At 39.5% G+C, this 5,353-nt stretch overlaps 1 protein-coding gene across 3 annotated transcripts in view; it reads left to right on the top strand.

Annotated features, from left to right (window-relative positions):
- Positions 1 to 3,527: 3,527 nt before the first annotated feature.
- shroom1 (shroom family member 1) overlaps positions 3,528 to 5,353 on the top strand; it is a 31,132-nt gene continuing 29,306 nt past the window's right edge. For all 3 annotated transcript variants that reach the window (XM_035434784.1, XM_035434783.1, XM_035434781.1), the window contains exon 1: positions 3,528 to 3,741. The gene's annotated coding sequence lies outside the window, so the exon portion shown is untranslated. The remainder of the gene's footprint in view (positions 3,742 to 5,353) is intronic.

The following is a 5,353-nucleotide window of genomic DNA, read 5'->3' as shown; positions in this document are numbered from 1 at the left end:
GGTTGTCTCTCTCACAGTGTGTATTCATAAAGAAACTGTTTCTATTGGATCTGACATTTCATGACAAAAGAGTCTTGAAATGTAGTTGTTTTTTTTTAAGTGTTTTAAGTTGCAGTACTTTAAAATCATTGGCCTGTCCTCTAAATTTTGCTTTTTTGAATTATCATGGAGTATTTATAAATAAATGGCAGGTGCCACTCTTTTAGAAATGGGTGATTTTGGCTGATGCTGTAAGTAAATTTGGATTCAGTTGTTTGGGACTGAGCTTGGCATGCACAACACTGCGATTAATCATGCTGTGGTTCTGTTTAAGCAGGGAAAATACAGTTGTAACAGATTTTAGTGAATCACAGAATTACTTCAGGTTGTGTGGGCAGCCCTTAAAATGGTGCCATCTCCCTGTCATCACAGGGATCAGCTCCTCCACAGTACTGGCAGTACCTTCATCGCACCACTAGATGGTGAAAAGACACTAATTTTGTACGCCAAGAGCAGCGCTTTAATCTACATTGTTTTAATCTGTGGAGGAAACGATACAAGTTTCAAAACAAAGATGTTATTCCAATTCGTTGAAAAATTCATGAAATCGTTACAGCAGCTTAATATTAAGATTGTCTGTGGAAAACACTGGAAACAAGAAGTGGAATTCTCTGCATTACTTGGGTACCTCCCGTTTATAAAACGAGATTAAATAAAGGAGATCAGCGATTCTTGCAGAATTGATACTAAATATGCTTTACAATAATAATAATACTAATATTATGTTGCTTTTTCATTTTTATGTTTTAATTTAGCTTTGCTGTTCTAATGCTAAATCTTACTTTGGGTGATTGACCTATCAATGGGAATATAATATAAAATATAAATCCTCCCAAGATCATCTATCAGTCCATTGCTGGATTGTATTTTATATATTTATTTTTTTGCCGCTATTAATAGGAGGACTTCAGCATCACCCATAGGCCTACAATGCAATTCACTGATGGGCCATTTTGATTTATGAATAGAATTTTGAAAGGAATCACACTCGCAGCTAATGGACGCTGTGGACATATTTCCTGCTTTTCGTGCTGAACGAGGCTCTTTACACGCTGTCCGCAGGGTCGATGGACCCCCAAATGAGAAATTAGTGCCAGTGAGGTGCAACAACGAAAGGAAGCTGTCATTTCAAATTCTAGATGCGGAGCTGCTGTTCTATTCTTGAAAAATGTTACTTGTTGAATAAAATATTGAGCTGCATAAATAGATTATTTGTTAGGGGAAAAAAAGGAAGTTGTTTAAATTGCAGTTTGTTTTGGAGGATGTGTGCCCTAGAGGCAAACTCAAATGCTTGATAGTGTTCATAAAGTGCAGGTGTACTCTGAAATGAAAAAAAGAAATGTGTTGAGACTTCCCGTTTGGCAGTTAATGTGTGAAAGCTCTGTTAAGGTCAGAGATTATCCCCAGTGTCTTGTTTGTGTCAAGAAGTTCATTTGAAAAAGTTGTGTCTATCTAGCTTTGACTCCTCGTCATTTGGAGAGCTGCGCATTTGAAACGCTGATGATTTAACTTAATTTTTTTTTTTTTTTTTTTTTACAGGACTCAGTCTGTTATGAAGTTAAAAAAAAACGTTTTTTAAAATGAACATTGATGTTGGAAAGCTCATTTGGCTCTGTGGTGCGTTTAGCTGCCACCTTGTGGACGGAGCTGAGCTCTGCAGGTCTGTTGCGGTTGCGGACTGCGTCTGTGCATCTTTGCTGCACTGCAAAGTCTTCATGGCACTGTGTAAATATAATAGCTTGCCTCATAGTCATTGTGACCTAATATTTTAATCAGAATTACAGAGAATAGAGCATATGCATTGGTACCTAAAATATCAGTAGGAATTATAATGCCCTCATTGTATTCAGTGTAGGTTGTTTCAGACATCATGAAATGATTGCCTTTTGAAATGGTCTTTATACATCACACCAGACAGAGACCAAACCCCCACCCCCCCACACCACCACCACCACTCAGAACATTGTCACATTTTGTCCTGTGAGCCCCCCTTAAGATTTTAATGCATGGAAATGTTTTTACGCCTTAACCAATGCAATAAATTCAGCGCTTGTGTGTGTGTATGTGTGTGTGAGTGTATACTAGGGGATGCACGGTGAGTGCATGGTAGGGGATCTTGCATATTTGCGGTCATGCAGTTGAACATAGCTGGATTCAGAATCAACATGGGTTGAGACCCCATTAACGTACTTAAGAAAGACTTAGGAATATGGAATACACCTGCTCCAGTTCAGGTTGCCTACACAGAGGGAATTAATTATTATAAATTAAATCATTTTCAGGCTTTTATTAATGTAATTCTGATGTAATTCTGATGCCATTTGCCATACAATCAGGGCATTATAATTCATACTGATATTTTAGGTACCAATGCATATATATATATATATATTTTTTTTTTTTTTAGCATTTTAGAGTTTCTTAAATAGGAGTAGAAAAAAATGTATTATTTGATTTTGCAACACAGCTAAATGTGAATCAGCGGGGGGGTGAGAACTATCTGAAGGCACCGTAGACTGTGGATGGCCAGGAAAAGCGTAAAAATGCTGTTTCTCTTGAAGTGGTTAAACAGCGCTGCCTGCTTCCTGGCATTAAAGTCTGTGATTAACTGGGGCCGCGCATTACTGCAGCAAAAGTATTTAAAGTAGTTTATATAGCTCTGGTGTACAAAGGTCCTTACAATGAATTACGTACTGTAGTTCCAATTCCTGCTCGTGTTCTTCACGGAATATTAACCCTTCTGCAATGCTCAGATGCATGTCTAAGGGTCAGAGTGTACAGTTGTTGAAATTAAAAAGGTTTTCCTTATGTTGAGAGAGCGAATGAATATTCAACCACTAGAACTTTCCTTTTGAAGTACTGGAATTAATTGGAATCACTCATTTTGTTTATACCAACTTGCTTGTGTTATGCTTATTTCTTAACCCTTAAAGTCATTGTGAAGGTTGGCGGCATGTTGTTAATGGACAGCATCAATTTCCACATCAGTGGAACAAGCGGTTGCAAGATCCCAGACCACGGAGTGATCCCTAAACACTCCTGTCAGCGCTATAGCCTACAGCACTACTGAACCAAGGGTTTTATTTTCAAATGGCCAAACGCCCAAGCTAGCGCTTATGGTCGTAAATTGCTCTGAAATCTTTATTATGGCAAAAATATGAGGAGTCGTCCTCAAACCTGTTCCATGACCTTCATCCGCGTGGTAACTGGCCTCTGGGTAGGGAATTGTAAAACAACAACAACAACAAAAACAAACAGACAAAATAAACTACCGCTGACAAACTGTTGGTACACTTCAGTGTAATAATTAGTCATGTGCGCGCAAGGAATGGAACACAGTTCCATCTGAGCGCTCAGATATCCGTACATGGACCAACTTTGCGACGCTCCAGCTCTACCCGCATACATTTTTTTTTTACATTGTAGACTCCGCCCAGTCACTTGCTGATTGGTTCAGCGGTAACTCGGTTACCTTTGCAGTTTTTCTTGCTGAGGGGGTGAAGTACGCGGAAAACGCAGTGCCGGGTGAACAGTTTTCGTGGACAAGTGTTTTTTACGAGAATTTATTTTTTTTACAGGGAACATTAAGTGCTTTGAACCTTAAAGTTATTCAGTAGGCTAGGCGAAGGGACTCGCTGTTGAGAAGAAAGTCGACCGGGGCTGAGAAGAAAGCCAGAGTTGAATTCCAAAAGGGACTACCAGGTATGTTTATGAAGCTCGTCAGGTGTTTCTGGTATCGCTGTACTCTCATAAACGTGACACAGTTTCGGTCAGCAACGGTTCAGTGGCAAGGAATTTCAGTCGCCGACACAATGACCAAAAGCAGGGAATTAATAGACGACTCGTGTGACTAGATAAAACGCAGGCCATACGTACATATGATTCCTGAACATTACTTTATGTCATGTAAGCATGCTATATACACATGCACCTACTTCACGATTAAATTTAATGTTAAAACATGTATACAGAAGTGACTTAATAGCTTTGACTCCTTTTGACAGATCGTGCAAAACAGCTGTATTTATAATGAAGGTTGGCTACTGTGACTGAGATCTAATTCAGTATTTTACGGAACGCTGAATAGGCAGATATGTTTGGATAGTTTTTAGATAACTTGTAGCTGTTTGTGGAAATACTGGAAAAAAATATAATGTAAATATTGTTGACTTCTTACCGGCTATGTTGAACAAAATATAAATGTTTTCTACCGTTCAAAGAACCCATAGCCTACCATTTATAATGTAGGGTAGAAAATAACAGCAGGTTTTTTCTCCAAACTAAGGACTTGAGGAGTTGGTTCATGTTGTCAACATTTTGTTTTGACAGCAATTTGCATAGCCTATTTTCTTATCAAGCCTTTCAATCTTGTGTGACCCTACACGGTTTCAGAATTATAGATTTTTTTCCGGCTTCGGGATGCATGCCACAGTTTCTAAAGTTTTTCAAATTCTTTATGTAGTCGTTACAGATCTTGAATAGGACAATTGAAGACGAATTGCATTTGTTTACGCGATAGAGCGTCAGCAATATCTGAATCCTGCCTTGAACACATTAGGCTACGGTTCTCAAATGTGTGGATGAAAAAATAGGAGCAAAATTAGCTTTTTACCGGGTAAGCCTAGATTACATAACCTCATGAGTGTAGGATAACTTGTCAGTCCTTTCTAGGCAGTGGTATGACGGCATGTTCTGAATTTTGCCATCAGTTATGAGTTGCGCATACTTATAACATTTCACATACATATCGCGAAATGAAAAGACTTGCCGACGCAGGTGTTGCCAATTAAAAAAAAAAAAAGTATATATTTTATATAAACGCAGGAATGCAGTCTGCCCCATTAAAGTCCATTAAATAATGCAGCGAGCTCCTTTCAGCCTAATGACTCCTGTATGTTTAATTTAAAGTGGGAACAAAAATGACACTATTGTCGGGCGTTGTTTTGGAGGAAACCGGACCCGGAGGTCTTGTCCTGGTCCTGAAACTTTATCGCCGAAGGGGTGCGAACAGTACTCCTCTGTGTGTTCGCTGGCAGGAGCGCAGTCCTGCACATATGGCAGCCTGCGACAGAGGTCTAAGCGACACACATACACACACACACACACACACGCGCAGTTGCTCTCAAACACATTGACACGTGCAAGCGCACTCTCACGTGCACACGCAAATGTACTGTGCCCTACCGAACGATAACTAATTTGACAACCAACGTCTCAGTATCACTGACAGTGAGTAGAAGTGGAAAGTCCAGGGGTCAGAAAGTGAAAGTCCTGCCAAGCGTCTTTTTTTTCCATCCGTGAACTCAGTCCAGCT

The sequence above is a fragment of the Anguilla anguilla genome, chromosome 9, assembly GCF_013347855.1.
Source record: "Anguilla anguilla isolate fAngAng1 chromosome 9, fAngAng1.pri, whole genome shotgun sequence".
Classification (NCBI taxonomy): domain Eukaryota; kingdom Metazoa; phylum Chordata; class Actinopteri; order Anguilliformes; family Anguillidae; genus Anguilla; species Anguilla anguilla.
This window is presented reverse-complemented; position numbering and strand designations above follow the sequence as displayed.